Below are 20,153 nucleotides of genomic sequence, written 5' to 3' on the forward strand. Positions count from 1 at the left end.
GTTTGCATTCATTTCATGTGGCAACAATAAGTCTGTAAAACGGAAAATTGTTATCAAAGCGAAAAAAATTAAAACGATGAAAACTAAAATCTACTACATGCATATGTACTTACTATTCTATTTAAAGTGATTTTTAAATATCATTTTACTCGCACTGCAGTAATTCAAAACAATTGTGTTATAGTTTTCTAACTACTTAACATAGTGAGCTTTTAACTGCAATTATTTGCAGCAAATGCAGCTGACATGTAAGATAATATAGTTTATTTATGTTAATACACAAGAAATCCTGTGAACCTGGATTACACATGGTTCTGTTTGTTTTAGGTTTTGTCCTTTTATAAAATATACGTAGTTTTAGTCTAAGCTGACACTTTAAAAACAGAAACCACTACTGCCTTATGAAATGTTATTGATACATTTACACTCTAGCTTCTACCAAAGTTTCAACTCCTGACCTAATAAATTCGAAATGTCTTCCATTCACTTCCTATACATGCTTAAACAATAATTTTATATATTCCACGAAAGTATTGAAACTTTTCCTTTATTCAATAACTTTAAATACTTTAAATACTTTAAATAACAATACTATACTCCAATTTAAACAAAACCTTATTTATTTTTTCTCAAAGCATTTCCCGCATTCTACATGTATGTAAGTACTTTATGTTGTATGTTTAAGAAAGATACACGTCTGCATAGTTTGTTTTTCTAGGTTATTGGGCTATTATGTGTTTAGATTCAACATACAGCCCGCTTCCCTCCAGCCCATTCCTTCAGCTATCAATAAGCTTTATCCTTATTGTGTGTATGTATGTATTTGTTTGCCGTCGTTGTTTGTTTAGTGTTTGTAAACTACAAGATTTTAAGAAAAGCGAGTGTATAAGAAAATCTATAAAAATAAAAACATATTTATTCTACATTATTCTTTTTTGGTTTTATTTGTTCCTTTTTATACCCTCCAGCATCATCAGTGGTAATAGAGGGTATATATAAGTTTGTCATTCCGTGTGGAACACAAAAAAATATGCATCTTAGGCCCAACAAGGTATATATGGTCCTTGTGAAATTCTGAGTAGACTTAGATATGACACCAAAAATATTTACTATTGTCCTAAGCAGTTTCTATTGAAAATCTGCAAAATCGGTTTTCAACGTAAAAAGTTATGAGTAAAAACTTCCGACTACCTCGTTTTTTTCCCCAATTCTTAAGTAGTTTTCTCAGAAACTACCAACGATTTTTCTATGAATCAAGGATCAAGTATGTTCAAAATCATAGCAATCGATCCAAAATTTCTCATAGCCCCCATACATAGATATATATTCCAGGAAATTAGTTTAGTTATTAGGAAATAGTTATTAACTCCCTCAAATATATAGGTATCAACACAAAATATTGTACATGCAAATATAACATGAACAGAAATCATACTACGTAGTTCTGTATTGGTCCACAATTTGTTATAGCTCCTATATAAGGTCCACTTCCGAAAATATCTTTAACGCACATATTTCATTGATAAATAAAGCTATTGTGATAAAATTCGACACAAATAGGTTTTGTCTATATATAAAGGTTAGGTTAGGGGCACACTTGGGTCCATGTTGTGATCCCTTTGTGATACCTGAAAAGAGAAAGAAAGCGGTCGGCGTATTATTACACTTCGACCCATCTACTCTGGTTTCCTATCCAAACCATTTTGTCGCACGAATTAGGGAGTCTATCCTTCGGATGTCAGCCTCAGATAGATCCGTTTAGTCGTGCATGACATTGGCTCCTAGCAGATTCAATCTATTCTCCGCTAGGGCAGGACACTGACAGAGGAAGTGAACAGTACTCTCTTCTTCTTCTTCGTCTTGACAGCTCCTAGCATGGAGCCCAAAAGGCCAGTGGCCAGTCACCACTGCAATTAAGTTCCGTAGATTTGCTCTCGGAAACTGAATTAGGACTAGTGATCTACGACGGCCACATGATCCTCGCCAGTCTACAGGTAGCCTCAGTCGACCATCTGTGTTGCGCAAGCTCGTGGAGTTTTTCACGAATCGAGCGTTTGCAGCTTGAAAGCGGAATGCCAACAAAATTGTCGGTGTACTCTGTTGCTAGTGAGGAACCCACTTTCGCAAGAGAGTCCGCGATGGTATTACCAGGTATCTGTCGATGACCTGGAATCCAATACAGTCCCACTGTGGAATGTTTCGCCATCTCGTTTAGAGATGCCCGGCATTCTAGGACCAGGTGTGATGTTGTATAAACACCACTGTCTATATATAAATCATTATACGAAATTATTTTTGGATAAGCCCTTAACAGGTCATAGCTCCCATATAAGGTCCACTTCCGAAAATCAATTAAACTCTTATATTTCATTGAATTATAAAGCAATCGTGATAAAATTCGACTTAAATATTAATGTTTTGTATACATATAAATCATTCCACAAAATTTTTTTCGGATCGGCACATTATTGGACATAGCTCCCATAAAAGGTCCACTTCAGAAAATCACTTAAACGCACATATTTCACCGTCAAATTAAGTTATCTTAATGAAATTCGACGCAAATATGTTTTGTTTTTATATGAATCACTCTACGAAATTTTTCGGGATGGCCCGGAAAAATTTTCCATATAAGGTCCACTTCCAAAAATCTTTTGAACGCATATATTTCTTTGGATAATAAAGCTATCGGCATAAAAATCGTTCTACCGATTTTTTTTCGAATCTGTCCATAATTGTTAATAGCTACCATATAAGGTCCACATTGTCAAATAAAGCTATTTTGTTAAAAATCACACAAATATGTTTTGTGTACTTATGAATCTCTCTACGAAATTTTTTCAAGATAGGTCCATAATTGGTCATATCTCCTACATAAAGTCTACTTCCGAAAATCACTTAAACGCACATATTTCATTAATTAATAAAGCTATTGGGGTAAAATTCGACTTATATTTTTATATTCATTATACGGAATTTTTTCCTGATCGGTCCGTCTTAGCTATCATATAAGGTTCACTTCAGAAAATCACTTAATACAACATAATTCACTATTAAATGATTATATCCGAATAAGATTAGACATGAGTATGTTACATATATATATAAATCAGTCCGCTAAAATGTTTTGGAACTGGCCAATTATTGGTCATAGCTCCGATACAGGGCAATCAACATTATTTCATTAAAAATATCGACGTCGAAGTAAAACTCTAATGTGGTTTGTAAATATATAAATCATTCTCCTAAATTTTTTGGCATCGGTAATGTCGGTCCAAAATAAGTCAATAATATAAATAAGTCGATTAATATAAATTTTTCTGGAGCTAATCAAAATGAGTTCCATATGCATAAATGTTGGTACCCTCAGTAGGGAAACCAAACTTTTGTCGAGTTATCTAAAAATTAGATAGTAAAATGGGTTTTAATAAAAAGTAGCTTGCTGATGGAGGGTATTTAAGATTCGACACAGCCGAATATAGCACTTTAACTTGTTTTAGTTTTCTTTTTTTACTTTGTTGTAGAAAAACATAGATACAAATAGATACACATTCGTACATACATATAAATCTATAAATCTATTATTTTCAAATACAGAATCTGAAGTTATTTTAATCTATGTCAAAATTTAAAGTTTTACTTTGAGGGCTTTAAAAAGTCTTTTGTTTTGTTACATACATATTAGGTTTGTGCATATGTTTGTATAGCCCCCATCAAAGTAATGGATATAGTTGCAGCAAAAACTTGGTAATGATTTGTACTTTCACAACAACTTACCATATACCATACTTTTAAGTACCCTAATAGTGACTTACATATGTAAGTAGTTATTTTTAAACTTTTGTCATTTTGCATTAGCAATTGCTATTTTAAGCAATCAGAAACGAATATAGTATTTACGTATGAAAACCATTATTTGACTCATATAAATTAACTAAGTAGCAGTGATGAGAGTACGACAGCAGACTAACAAACACGAGAACCAGGTTCGTTTTCTGTGTCTCTCCCTATTTATAATAACTTACATACGCACTTATTTGTAATCAAGCGTGAGAAGTACTCACTTCCAATGTCATTACGGTGTTAAAATAATGATTGAAATTCCAATGTTTTAAAAGCTTTTTATACACCCCACCACCATCAGTCATAAGTTTGTCATTCCGTGTGTAACACCAGGAAATCTTAGACCCAACAAAATATATATATTCTGGGTCCTTGTGAAATTCTGAGTCGATTTAGCTATGTCCATCTGTCCGTCTTTCAGTCTGTGTAAAACACGCTCACGTTAAAACTAAGAAAAGGAAATCAACTAAATTCACCAGAATATTTGCTAAGCAGTTTGGTATTGAAAATCAGCAAAATCGGTTAGCGACGTTAAATGTTATGAGTATAAATTACTGACTAACTCGAAAAAAATTACGTTTTTTTCCAATACTTAAGTAGTTTTCTCAGAAACTACCAGAGATATTTCGCTGAATTTTCTCACACATTTCTACAAGGGATCAAGTATGTTCAAACTCATAACGTGGACCCAATATTTCCCATAGCCCCCATACAAAGGTATATATTTCCGGAAATTAGTTTATCGTTAATAACTCCCTCAAATATATCGGTATCAACACAAAATTTTGTACATGCAAATATATTATGAACAGAAATCATACTACCAACGTAGATCTCAGTCGGTCCACAATTGGTCATAGGTCCCATATTCACTGCCCTGCAAAAATAATGTGTGACAAAATTCATCGAAATATCTTTGGTAGTTTCTGAGAAGACTTTAAAAGAATTAGGAAAAAAACGTAATTTTTTTCGAGGTAGTCTGAAATTTTTACTCATAACTTTTTACGTTGTAAACCAATTTTGCTGATTTTTAATACCAAAGCAAATATTCTGGTGAATTTAGTTGATTTCCTTTTCTTAGTTTTAACGTGAGCGTGTTTTACACAGACTGAAAGACGTGTGAATTTATTGATTTCCTTCGCTTACTTTTAACGTGAGGGTGTTTTACACAGACAGACAGACAGACGGATATAGTTAAATCGACTCAGAATTTCATAAGGACCCAGAATATATATACTTTGTTGGGTCTTAGATGAATATTACTTGGTGTTACACGCGGAACGACAAACTTATAAATACCCTCTATCACCACTGATGGTGGTGGAGGGTATAAAAAAGCAAAAGTAAGAAAATTGTTTACTTTTTAAGTCGTGGTAGACCATTTCCAGGAAATACCCATATATGTGTGTATATTTATGTTATGTTTGGACCGATTTTCTTGAAATTTTAACTCTTCCTATATGTCTGATGTCTGTGGCCTCTGGTAGGTTAGTGTTCTAGTCTTGTAGACCGGAGGTGGTTCGATTCCCACCTGAGACACTGGTTAAGGAGCGCACAACAGGCCCCATAGAGGCCGTGTATGCAGGTGTATTTCTTCGGATTTGATGTATCTACATCCTCCTTTGAAACTAACTAACTAACTATATCTCTAATAGACAATTTAAGTAGGACATACAAAATTTTGTACGGACACCTACCATATAAGGAATATATTTAATTAGTATATCTGAGAAAATATAACAGTTATAGCACACTTTATAATATCCATATTTCTCATATAATGTGATGTTTATAAAATAGTAAGTAATTCGTTTAACCTCTATAATTTTGCGTAATTCAATCAGTACCCCTTAAATAACTTTTAGCAATACTATTTTTTCTAATAACCATAGAGTTGCAAGTGAATAACTATAAAAACAAAACGATTAAAATTCCCAGAGCTCTGATTTGAAATACTGTCCTGAAGACTTAAGAAACCTAAAAATGATAGTCTTTTTTTATAGCAATTCGTATGACAAAACCATGTTTAAACATGTGAAACTAAAGTAATCTAATGTTTTGAGGTAAATGTAGTGTTACACATCTTTTTTACCTCATGTATGTAACTACTTTATATATAAATGTATGTATCTGTGAGTATATATTGTACATGTTTGCTATGAGGGAGTATGGTAACATGAATGTTTATGTGTATGTCTCCATACGAGTATAAAAAAATCCATTCAGTAGCTTGTATCCTTTTCCGGTTAAATAAAAATACAAAATTGTTATTTTTGGTAAAAGTTCAAAATAATAAAATAAACAATAACAACAACAATTACATTTTAACGACATTGAATTTTTTTAGACTTTTTAGGGAATATAAAAAAACTTAAATGTATGTAATGTATGAATATTATAAAGAAGTCATTTAGACATGTACCTTAAGTTTAAATACATAAGTTCCTTCGAAATATTTTTATTTGAGTTTTTCTCTGTTTGTCGATTTCTCTATATAAATTCCAAATAATTTACTTCTTGATGTATGCAACACATTATGGTCACAAGTACAAAAAATCCATTCAGAAAAGAAACCAGCACTTTAACATTTTAATATTTCAAAGCCAGTGTGTTGGGTGATGTGTGATTTTTGGCTTTATTTTGTTGCTGAATTATTTTATTTTTATTATTTTTTCATTTTCAAATAATAAAATAAGTTTAGTGCTTACAAAAGTTGTTAAGTATGTACTTAAAATATAAAATAAATATAAACTAATGTAAAAAGAATACTATAGTACCTGTATAAATATTCAAATTGCTATTGCTTTTTACAAATTTTATTTTTTAATATTTGTTGTATTTATTTACTTTAATGCAAAATTTTAAAACAAAATATACATATTTTAAGGGTTTTATCCATAACAATTTATCAACGATTTAAAGATCAAACTTTTTAAGCAAATTTGTGTTATAAACCCTTTCGGATTGCCTTCAATCCCACTGTTAGGGTTAGATTGAGAAATATTGGTGATTCTTGGATGAGGTCCCGTGTGTTCCCATGTGTTGGTTGGTTAACGTGGTAGTTCACTGCACGCGAACAGTCAAGTAGAGTCGAAGAGACTCCGTTTTTACCGGAACACTCCACTTCTGAGATGTAGGATTGTAAAGTGTTAGATCCTGTCTGTAGCAGTGAGCAGTCTCAGGATAACATTAAGCTTAGATCCAGATATCTACCCAAGGTTAGATATGAAGTAACTGCCAAGAAAACGGTTTCCTTTAACGGATGGAGCAGGGCATTCGCAGGGAAGATGGAATTCCGTTTCTTCCTTTTCCTTGTCTTTACAACTGCGACAGTATTCATTGAAAAGTAGCCCAAGCCGACTTGCATGTCTGTCTAGCACCCAGTGTCCTGTTATCACTGCTATCAATCTCGATATATCCCGTCTACTTTGGTTTATAAGGTGTCTTGTGCGTTTCTCATTGAAGGAGGGTCACAATATCTTGGCCCCTTTATATATGTCTAGGTTATTCCTCCTATTTTCAGCCTTTTGAAGCTAGAATCTGAGCATACTACTCTTGATAAAACCTATCGGGTTACTACTGGAATGGCGTTGGAGATATCAATACGATCATTCTTGCATTGTCTAACTAATAGGGAAGTAGTAGTATAAGAATTTATTGAGAGCAGTGTTGCTTGACTATCGACAAAAATTTCTATGTTGCCTCGAATATTGAGGTCGTGTAGTACCCTACAAGGTGACGTTATCGCGAATATTTCAGACTGAAAGACACTACAGGTTTTGGGAAGACTTTGAGATATACTTACCCCAGCTTCTTCACAGAAGACACAAAAACTAACACCACAGTTCGTTTTTGAACCATCTGTAAATATTCTGGTATATTCGCTCGGTAGGTTACCTACTACACTAACCGGTTCTGGAAGGAACTCTGAGTTTGAAAATTCTATCAAAATCCGTGTGTGAGGTAATAAAATCGGATGGTTGGTTCAATATTGGAGGTAACTGGCTTAAAATCTTAGTGTGTCTATATGTTCTTGATTTCCAACTTCCGGACAAGTTAAGCCTCGCTGCACTGCAAGCAGATATGGCCATGTTCCCGTGTATACTTACTATGTCCCAGCATGATCTTTCTTATTCTGCATTTGTGTCTAATCGCTCTGATTTGAATTGGAGAACTTATTGTAGGCCTTGAAATAGTGCGAAGGGGGCGTTATGTAGGGAAAGAATAAAATACTTTGTTAGGCTTTTTGGTTATATGAATTCTACTGGTTTTTGGAAGGTTATTAGAGGTTCTGGCTGCATTGTTGTTGATAATACTGACGTGGCATTTGTCTCTATACGGTTATCATCTATTTTGCGAATTTTGAATTTCATGTTTCCGACCTTTTCAGACTTAATGGCTTTAGTGGCCTTGGTGGATTATTAAATTTTTCTTGTGTTGGAGAGTTAGAACAATTGGAGGCTATGAATAAAGTTAAATCCATGTAATTCTTCATGTTGTAAATTAAATTTTGACATTCTCGGTATTTCCCTAAGGACAAAGTTGAGCATAGTCAGGGTGATCTCAGACCCATTTTCATACTTCCTGATTTATCAAAGGTCGTTGAAAACATTAGTAAGGGCCAAATGTATGTTTTGGTATCTACTAAAATAAGTATTTCACAAAATGGCTACCGTTTGGTCTTAACACTGCTTTCCTTCAATTTAGTCTCACCGATTCTATTACGGAAAACGTCAATACCGATATGTTGAGTATTTTGATTTCTGTGGATTTATCAAAAACCTTTAAATCTATTGAATTTACTGAAATGATTTTGAAACTGATGGATGTGTTTGGTTTTTGTTGTAGTAAATGGTGTTTCCTCTGGCTTACTTCCAAGCCTTTCATTTCTGCAGATAATGTTTTTCTTTTATTCAGGGGTAGTATAAGTTTTATCGAAGTCTTTGGACTTTATTAGACTTTGGATGATTGTCAATTCTTTAAAAGTTAACACGTATTTTCTAATTTAGATGTGTGTTTAGATGAAAAAAAAAAAAACATTTTGTTGAACATCATAAATGCTTGGGTGTAGTTTCAGACTCTAAACTATCCTTCAAATATTATACTGACTTTGTGTCGGGTAGAATTTGGAGCTTTTTACCTAAGATATATCGTTCTAATCTGTTTTTATCCAAGGATGTGAGAACAGAATTAGCACGCGCAATTCTGATGCATCAGATTCTTTATTGTTTTGATGTTGTTTCTAGGACTATCGGATTGTGTCTTGCTAGATTGAAACGCTTGGTAAGCTCGATCGTCATATTTGCTTTTAACGTTCGACGGAGCAAACATGTTTCCGATTAGATTATCTTTTAATATTCGACGAATCGAACACTGTAATGATATTGTAAAATACATTCTTGGTTCTTCCTTTAGTGACTTTGTAAGTTTCCATAACTTGTAACTTGCGTGTTTTCATACACTCTAAATTTGTGAACCTCTTTGTGATCTCTTTGATTAATCCTAACGGGACCTATTTAATTTGTCTATTTTTTAAAATCTTGACATACATACTTATTACACCCACCATCAAAAAGATTGGGGATATACTTGTCTTGTCATTCCGTTTGTGACACATCGAAATATTGCTCGTAGACCCACAAAGGTGTATCCTTATTAAATTCTAAGACGATCTAGTCATGTCCCTCCATCTGTCTGTATGTCTATCTGTCCGCCTATCTGTTGAAAGTACGATAGAGTCCGAACGAGAAGAGCTAGGGAGCTGAAATTTTGCATAAATATTATTCATTGAGGATCGGTCCATAATTGACCCCAACCTTGTTGATTTCTTACCCCCTATTCTTCTCCACCCCGCTTACCACCAATCATCAACAAACATGAAAAAATACGTCTGGGCAAACATGAAAAAATCATAGTGTAAATTGGGTGTTATAATATCCCATATATCCTTAAAAATAATGCATAGATATATTCACTGTTATCCTGAATAATTTTTTTTTTGAAAATCAACAAAAACGGAGAGCAAATTTCAGACAACTTCAAAAAAATATATGTTTTATTCCGTATTGGTGCATAATTGAGCTTTCTAATTTTTTATTTTGCAAAGTAAGTTTTTGCTGGTTTATGTTTTAATGTGATTGTTCATTTATTTACACTTTAAAGGTATTAGTTTTAATTGTTTATCAACATTTGTTTGTGGTATTCTATTGAAATTTTTAGCCTCCATCTCCTCAATCAATATGTTGCTCATCGTTATTGATGGTGATTATAAAACTCAAAATTATTTAAAAATTTTTTTTCGTCATGCTTTTTAAGGACATTAGAAAGTAGTTTATTAATATTTTAATTTAAGTATATTTCCATAGTTTAAAATTATTGAAATTTATATTTTTTTGCAATTTATTTGAGTGTTATGCATAAAATCAAAACACTATAAATTACATATTTAATTAAGTTCTGGTTAAAAATACATATTGTTCAAGGAAATTCAAAAACAATTGAATTCAATTTGTATAAATTCAAAATTTATACATGTGTATGTACAATGTACATAAATTTAAAAAAAAAAAAATTCTAAAAAATTTATATTTCACGAACTCTTGTGGTCTTCTATGCACAAACAAATTAAAAGTTTGATTTATAATTAAATTTAGCGCCAAAATTGATTTTTGCGTTTTGGAATAAGGCCAGCATGTGTTATTAGAGTGTGAAATATCCGGAACTACATATGTAGATAAATTTACACATACACACGTATATATGTAAATAGTTTTTATGGAGAATACTCATAGATAGATAAATAATAAGGGTTCATCTGTAGAGACTTCATAAGTACCCTTTAAAAAAGTCTAGTTTTTGTTTTAAACCTTCTACGACCAATCAACTGTAATTCGCTAGTGCAATATGTATTTGGAGTTAGGTTAGGTTAAGTTGATAGGAGGATGTATACTACATCAAATCCGAAGAAATACACCTAGGCCACTATCGGGCCTGTGGTGCGCTCCTTTTCATGAAAAAAATTGTTCACTGAATGTATTATTTTCCAATGTTCAAAAACTCAGTTTCCTGGACGTAATTCCTTAGAATCTTTCAATCAGTATTAGTCAGGAATGTTATTTCCGGAATAACATCACTTCCAAGATACTTGGATCTTTGACGATTGCTGACAGTGGCAAAGAAAGTGCTCGAGAGTTTCACTATCCTCTCCACATACTCTATATTCGTCTGAATCCGCTCGGCCTCCTGTGCGTCAACTCAGAATACGTACCATCATACTAACTTCAGACTTGTTCATTTCGGGGAGATTTCTGGTCTTGTTCTCTTCAGTGTAACCCCATAGGATCTTTGTGGTTCTACCCACCGTGGCCAAGAGGTCTTATTGGATTCTCTCACACATATTTTTAGTTAAGTTTTGTTGCGTCGAATGGTTTTGTATTGGTCAGGTTAACTGCCTCTAGTTCCCTTCCCTTTAAAGCTATTACATTCGCCCTTTCGTTGCCGACTACTCCCGAGTGGCTTATGGTTTACATCATATGAGTACCAGATATGATGTAAACCTTACCTCTCGGAGAGTATTCAGTTAAAGCTTTCTTACAATCCAGTACGGTCTTAGATTTAATTCTATCACCTGGTATCGCCCAAATTGCCTTCTGGCTGTGGGTAAATATATTAACACCTGTGGGCGCCATATTTATTCTAATACAATTTACGCATTCCGTTATTGCTCGGAATTCCGCCTTTCTGTAGTAGTATGATATTACACTTTTTGTATAAAGCAATCCACCAGATTATTGAAGCATAAGCTAGAATTGGACTAATTATATCTTTATAAAGCCAATTTGTCATAGTAGGGCTAAGACCCCATTTAATGACTATAGTTGTCCTACATATCGCCCAGCACCGATGTGCCTTGTTGATCCTATCCTCTAAGTGGTGTCTCCATGTATTTGGAGTTACTTCCATTTAAAGATTATTATGAGTAATATTGTGTATGTGACAGGTGTAGGGTATAAATTATAATTTAATTTCTTATATTAACAATAAAATAAAACTCAGTTTATTTGCCGCTTGTCTCATCACTCCATTCTCTGAAATTAAAATATATCATTAAAATTGTGCTGAAAGTTGAATGTTGCGGAGACAACCCAACAAAAACTTATATGGAAAAGTAATGAGTTAAAAAGCTAATAAACCACTTTTAATACTTGTTCATCGGTATTTAAAGTCATTACACGGCATTGGAGACAAACAAATTGCCGAAACAGAAAATGAACCTGGGGCTCGTGTTTGCTAGACCACTGTCGAACTCACATTATCACCGCTTAGTTATTTTATTGCTCAGCAAAGGATGGTTTTCACACAAAGATACTATTTTCATTATTTGTCAAACTCAGAATAAGTACTTACGCATATGATTATATGTAGGTCATCATTAGACCACTTAAAAGTATATAGTATTCATTGAAAAGTAAGTTGCTGTCTAAGTACTTATCATGAGCAAGTTTTTGCTGGGAATGTCTGTGTTAAATTAAAAATAATTTCTATAATAAACAATTTCAAATTGTTGTTGTTGTGTACAGAGATAATTTCCTTCTGTTTCATTATGTACGCAAATAAATAATTAATTTTATTTTGCATATTTTTCATTTAGCATGCTGTGTTATTGTGTGTGCATTTTATGACTTGACAATAAAATATAAATTTTATAAATAAATTTTGCAGGATGATTATACGTATGGTTTTATTATTTTAAGTTGTCACTATTGTCATACATACAACACGCTGTTGCCACCATTTAAACATATAAAATGTGAACTAAAAGCAACGTCATTTACCATTGTTGCACATTGTTTAAGTATAAATGCATCATGAAGGTGTATTGTTTTACAATTTATTGGTACTTATCGTAATTGATTGTTAAGCAGGAAAAAAAATCATATTAATTAAATGTTTGTAATCGTATACAGTTGCAAATACTATGTCTACTACAGTGAACACTATGAGGAAAGGATGTGGCTTTTGAAATATTTGAAGCAACTAAACTAATTTGAAGCATTGTCTTTCAAATACATACATATTTCCAGAAAGATGTGGATAAAATCTTCGTCGTAATAACATTTCGATGTTCCTAACAGCATGCTGAAAGCTGAAGGCTTATAATTGATGACATAAGAAGAAACATTATTTTTAGATTTTCTGTAAATGTATTTGTAACTTCGGCGATTTAAATATTACATATGTATGTATATAAGCAGGCAGTTTGTTATTTAAACGCTGAAGTCTAGTGCGAGATAAGTAATGTTTTCTAACGGTGAAAGTGTATTTTATTTTATTCCATTCAATGATTCCATTCAATGATTTCAGCAGTCCTTGAAAATAGGTTAAAAGAAAAATAGTTTTCTGTCAATTTGTTTATTATTTTCCTGTTAATATTTATACCCTACATCACTATAGTGGGAAGGGTATTATGCGTTTGTGCTGATGTTTGTAACGCATTAAAATATTAGTACTATACCCACCTTAAAGTATACCGATCTACTCAGAATCACTTTCTGAGTCGATTTAACGATGTCCGTCCGTCCGACCGTCCGTGTGTCCATGTAAAAGTTGTTATCAATGCACAGGTCGCAATTTTCAAGATTATTTGATGAAATTTGGAATACACGTTTGTTTTGACCCAAGGACGAAGTCCATTATTTCACTTAGCCCCCGAAAAGGGCTTTTGAGCTCATAATTATGAAGCATATAAATGTATCTCGATGAAAGTTCGCACAACTAAGTTTTATACAATCCTTGAAGACCTTGCCGAATTTCGAAATGATCGGACTTCATTTGACCCTAGCCCCCACACAAAGCCCCCTTCAGAAAGTGACTTGAATATCCGCAATTCATTTATTAGCACTGTTATTGCAATGAAATTTAGCACAGACAAATATTATATATATTATATAAATATTATATAAATACAAATCTATCCAGCCCATTTTATAGGGATCGGTCCACATTTGCTCCTATCCCCCATATAAAGAATATTTTAGAAAATAAGTTTTTCGCCAATAAATAGCTTTTTTTTGGTCAATTATAGACCGATCCTCGTAAAATTTTCTAGAACGATTTTAGTTTAGGCAGTAATGAGCGCCAAAGCCATTTTCTGAATGGGACCTTATATAGGGGGTAGGATCAATTATAAACCTATCCTTATAAAATTTTACAAAGCGATTTAGATTCCTGTAAAATATGTTCATGTCGAATTACATCGCTATAGATGCTTCTTTTAGACAGTTATGAGCGTTAAAGTCATTTTCTGAAGGGGACCTTATATGGGGGATAGGGTCAATTATGGACCGATCCTTATACAATTTCACAATGACATTAAGATTTCTATAAAATATGTTCATGTCCAATTTCATCGCTATAGATGCTTCTTTTAGTCAGTTATGAGCGTTAAGTTCATTTTCTGAATGAGACCTTATATGGGGGCTAGGCGAATTCAAACAAACTGCATCAATATAAAATGTCTGTGCAAAATTTCAGCCCGCTAGCTACTTCCATTTGGACTCTATCGTGTTTTCAACAGACGGACATAGCTAGATCGTCTTAGAATTTAATAAGGATCCAGAATATATATACTTTTATGGGTCTTAGATGAATATTTCGATGTGTTACAAACGGAATGACAAAAACAATATACCCCCATCTTTTTTGATGGTGGGTATAAAAATAAATCACATTAAATATTCATAACTGGCCAAGCCCGCCTATACTTTCTTACTTGTTTGATGATGAAAATGTTTCCCATATTGTTAATTCTCGTAAAATGTGAATATTTTTCGCTCGGGTTTGGCAAATATTTATTTATTTTAATAACTGTTCATTCGAAAATGGAATTTCCTGCCAGTTTAAGTATTTAAATACATAAGTTAATATACAACATACATATGTATATTAAATTTCTGAGGAAAATTTTTGCAAAGAATTAATACACCATGGCTTCTAAGAAACTCACCAACTATTAAAAAAATGTACATATGTATATTATTTTTCACAGCATCTAAAAAAATATTAAAAACAAATATATTTTTTTATTGCATGATTTATATCTTCCATATATACACATGAACGTACCCTATAGTACAAAAAGTTTGGCAGCCTTCATTGGAAAATAAAGTGATCGATATTTTTCCGAAAAATTCATTATATTTGCTACGCCATTAAATAACTCCCCATTAAATTACTCCAACAACATTGGAGATGTAAATCAGTTTTTGCGAAATGTAGAGTTATTCCACTATGAAATAATTCTTTAAATTCAAAAATGAACTTTTTCATGACCGACTACTTACTTTTCAATGACTACTACATACCGCCTGCATTACTTTTAAGTACTCTTTTAATGTCCTACATATAATCAGATACAGATATGAGTACATTATTTACACATTGTTTTTTACACACACAGAAAGAAAATTGTTTTTATCAAAAAAGATGGGGGGTTTTTTGATTTTGTCATTCCGTTTGTAATATTAGTCATAGGCCCACAAAAGTATATATATTCTGGGTCCTTATTAAATTCTAAGACGATCTAGCCATGTCCGTCCGTCTGTCTGTTGAAGACACGATAGAATCCGAACGGAATGAGCTAGAGGGTTGAAATTTTCTACAAGGTAAGGTATTTAAAATAAGCCATATCAGTCCACGTTTTCGGATAGCCCCTGAAAGAGTCGTAACGGGCATATATGTTTTAAAAGTGTTACTACAGCGATAAAATTCAACATAAATTAGTTCCATATGAGCCAAAATCTCCCTACCTCCTTTATAAGGTCCCATTCAGAAAATTAATCTACTTTTACTGGCTTAAAAGTATGAGTATTGAAATGAAATTCGACATAAGTAAGTTTCTTATGACCAAAACCTCTCCACTGACTTTTATGAGAATCTGCATATCATTGATTCCCATATAAGATCCGCTTCAGAAAATGACTTTAACGGTCATTATTGACTTAAAAGTACGAGTAAAGCGATGAAATTTGACAGACATAAGTTTTATACGAGTTAAAATCTCTCTACCAAATTTATTGAGGATCGGTCCATAATTGACCATTGCTGCATATGAGTCCCCTTCAGAAAATTACTTTAACGATCATTTTTGGCTTAAAAATACGTGTACAGTTATGAAATTTGACATAAGAAACTTTTATAGGAACTTAAATCTTCCTACCGAATTACATGCGGAAAGTGTCGGTAACTTACACTACCCGTCCATATAAGCCTGCCTCCAGAAAATTAACTTAACGATGATATTCGATGTAAACATGTTTATATGAACCAAAATCGGGAAAAAAAAGTTTTATGAAAAACCGTCAGTTAATTTGATGAGAGATCATGATGTTAGGGGAGCATTCCTTTTATGGCATACGGTTTGATGGTGGGTATATGAGATTCGGCTCTCTCACTTGTTCTGTATGAAAACGATTATTAGACGATAAATTTATTTATATCCTCAATCAAAAATATGGCTCTATTTTGACACATAGAAATATTGATTCAGGAAATTAGGTACGAATATCTAAGGAATATTTTTGATAAAAATGGGACATCCAGCATTACGGGGCGTGGTAACTTTCATATGAAGAAAATGTTAAAATCTGTATATCTAGAAGGCTGTAACAACGAGAGTGGTCAAATTTTGTATAGAAAACTTTGACATCCCTCCGAATATTTGTGGACAAAATGGATGGGACTGGCTGCAGTGGGTCTGGTACCTCCCATATAAAAATGTTAAATTACTATATGAGAAAATATAACAGTTAGAGTCTTATAACTTTATCGGAGCCACTTTGGTGTCAATATGAATATTTTAGACAAAAATGGGCGGACTAGCAGTAAGAGGCGTAGTACCTCCCATACACAGAAAAAAAATGGAATTCAAAATCAAACAAAAAATTCATAAAGCCAAGTATTTTTTTACTAAAATAGGACCTATCACGAAATTCGTAAAATCAAGTACTCAAATTCGTAAATTCTTTATTGAAAAAATTTCAGGATTTTTCTTATTAAAATAATATACTATTTACGAAAAACATTAATAAATAATCGCAACATTTCCAAACAATTATTTTACTGAAACAATAACACAAGTTATTAGTATTTGTACTGAAATTCAAGCAAATATGTTATCTGAAACAGTTAAATTATTTATTGTATTTTGGCAATAATAATAAGAAAATTTTTTATTGAATCTATAAAAATTTTGTTAAAAAATATATACTAAATTTTAACAAAAATTTTACAAAAAATATTTAAAACTAAAAGTAGTAAAAAAATTACATATATACTTACAACATTTTTAAGAAAACGTTTCTAATTCTAGAAACTATTATTTTGTACTGTGAAAACTGAAACACTTATACATTAAATGTTATAAACCAAATAAGAATTATATCAATTCATTTTAGTACATTCCAAAACTGGTTTTATTGTTGTATTCCATATGCTGACATAAAAATAAAACTCAAACAAAAACATTTATTGAATCAGTAAAAATATTTACTGAAAGTTAAATTTATTTCAATAAAGTGTTTGTTAGAAAATATTTTCCTTCTGTGTGAACATCAAACAAATTCGTTATAAACCCAAATAAAAATATTTATAAAAATCGAAATTAAATTTAAGCAAACGATTGTTAAGAAAAAAATTGTGCATATTTTTTTCTGTGTATGAAAAGTTTGGGCCAAAAATGGCCGAAATAAGATTAGTGAAACTATTTGAGTTAAAGTCATTAGATTTTACAGGAGAAATGCTTATGAACAATTTGAAGAAAATATAGCCGGACCAGCAATAGTTGGCGTGACACCTCCCATACGAATTAAGAACAATTAATTCCTATATCTAGGAAACTACTAGAGCTAGAATCGTCAAATATTTTATGAACAACTTTGTCATTAATGCAAACATTTGGGTAATTTTTCAAGGGAAACTGTTATGTACATCCATACGCAGATTGGAGAAAAGATGTACAAGCTATCAATATTTTAAATTTTAAATGGTGCAAAAGAGTAATTATTTTATTAACCCTTTAGATTGTATGATATTTTAAATTCTTCACGAAGTTATAAATTCCAAATTTTGGAACATTCAACCGTGGAGTTTTATTAAAATCGGAGGTGATGATGAAAAAAACCATTGTTTAAGAAAAAAACTATAATAAATACAAATTTTGAATACAATTATTTTAAAGACATTGAAATTTTTTTTTTTTTAAATTTGCATCCAAATTCTGTGAAATTAAGTTCATATATTTTAAATTTTTCTATAGTATACTAAAGTCAGTGTTTTGGCCGCAGATATGCAGATGAAGATGAAACACTTACATAATCCAACTGTTAAATTATACGTAAGATGTATAATGCTTTTAATCTAAAATTAAATTAAAAGTTAAATTTGTTAACATTGCTCATCCCACAAATATTTTCAAGACAAGAATGAAAAATTTACTTTTTTTCTGCCTTTAAGAAGCAGAAAAATGCCATGAGAAATAAAAAGTTTCTAAATAAAAGAACAAAAGAACGAAAACACTGCAACATATGTTTTGCAACTTTTAATTACTTTTCCGTCTTTGCTGCTGCTGCTGCTGTTAGTAATTATTAAACGTTAATCCCATTTGTATTGTCTTTATTAAAGGCATTATTCTTGTCTTGTACTAACAAATTTGCTCTTTTTGCCATTTTCTTGTTTTTTTTTTTTTTTTTTGGTAACGAAAAGGCTGAAGTGTCACTTGTATTCGGGACATTTTAAACACCACTGTTGTTAGAAGTAGATTTTATTTAGATTTTATTTTAGCAACATTTGAAACATGTGCATACATAATTTGTTAAATATGTTTATTATAGTGTATTTATTTGAAACATGTGTAACTTAAATGGTTGTTCTGCTACACATTCAAACAATTTTATTGATTTTTTATTTAAATATTTATAAAAAAATTAGTATTTTTATAAAAAAAAAACTAAAATAAATGGTTTTTATTTTAGTTAAACAATAAAAACTGTATGTGTTTTTGTAAACTGCTTGCAACCACTAAACAAATTGCCGCTGGTGGTGCCACTAGTCGTATACTTAATATTTAAACGCCAATAATAACAATAACAGCAACAACCATAATAACATAACAAAACATAACCGACTATAAGCATAATAATAATAACAACAACAACAAGAACAATAACAACCATATGAAAACTTTAAAGAAAGTATCATGAAAACAAATAATATTGAGTAAAATTTAATTGCAAAAGTTTTTACAAACAAACCAAAAGACTATTAAAATGGAGGAGCGAAAAAAAGAGCGAATTAAACGTACATAATTGCTGGGCTTTAAAACAATAAAAATGTTAATGCCTCTTTTATCCATCCACCACCATCCTTCAATCGTTGATCGTTTGTTCCACTTTTTATGGGCAGACAGACGTTTGTTTTCGCTTTGCATGGATTGGGATTGGCGTACGTAAATCTTTAAGACTGTAGTTTGTGAAAAGTTATAAACATTAAAAAAAAACAATAACAACATCAAACAGAAAACTTTGTTGTTAAGTTTTTCATTTTGGATGTTGTTTGTTTATTTGTAATTTGTATTGTATTCATGCGAAACATTATAAGTGTTTGTGCGTTCATTAAAGGAAATGCACTAAACATCAGGTAGTTATAAATTAAGAAGTTATATCGGCTTATTTGCCAATAGGTGCACGTTTCGAGTGTTTACATAAGTATCCAAGAATTTCCTTAAATATGTAATCGATGATAATCGAAGGTTTTGCGCCACCTAACAGTTCAGTTTGGCCCAATACTGTGCAAAACCAATCTGTAAACTTTTCTGAGTAATTTTTATGTTTGTTACAGGCAAATACAACACAACAGAAAAGACATTTTGATCTTCCGACTGCTCAAAATGTAACTAACAAAATAAATTTATAAACAATCATATTTCGAACACCTTGAAGACCTATTTGTGATTGCTGTACATTTTGTTATTGTTTTTCAAATAAATCAGATTTTAATTAAGAATTATTTAGACTTAGTTTAGTGATTAGTCACCCAACTATCTTCCGTAGAAGATCATTAAACACATAAAATTATTATAATTAAAGCATAATATAATTTCAATTCCTTGACAGAAATTGAAATACTTATACATTTAATTTTATAAACGAAATGGGAATTATATCAACTCATTTTAGGCCACACAAAATTTTATGCCAACTCTTCAAAAGGAGTATTTTCTAATCAGTTTCGACTCATTTTTGAATCGTTTTTGA

Source organism: Lucilia sericata, unplaced genomic scaffold, assembly GCF_015586225.1.
Source record: "Lucilia sericata isolate MDLA Ls3-8-SP2 unplaced genomic scaffold, ASM1558622v1 Contig000053F_arrow, whole genome shotgun sequence".
NCBI classification, from domain to species: Eukaryota; Metazoa; Arthropoda; class Insecta; order Diptera; family Calliphoridae; genus Lucilia; species Lucilia sericata.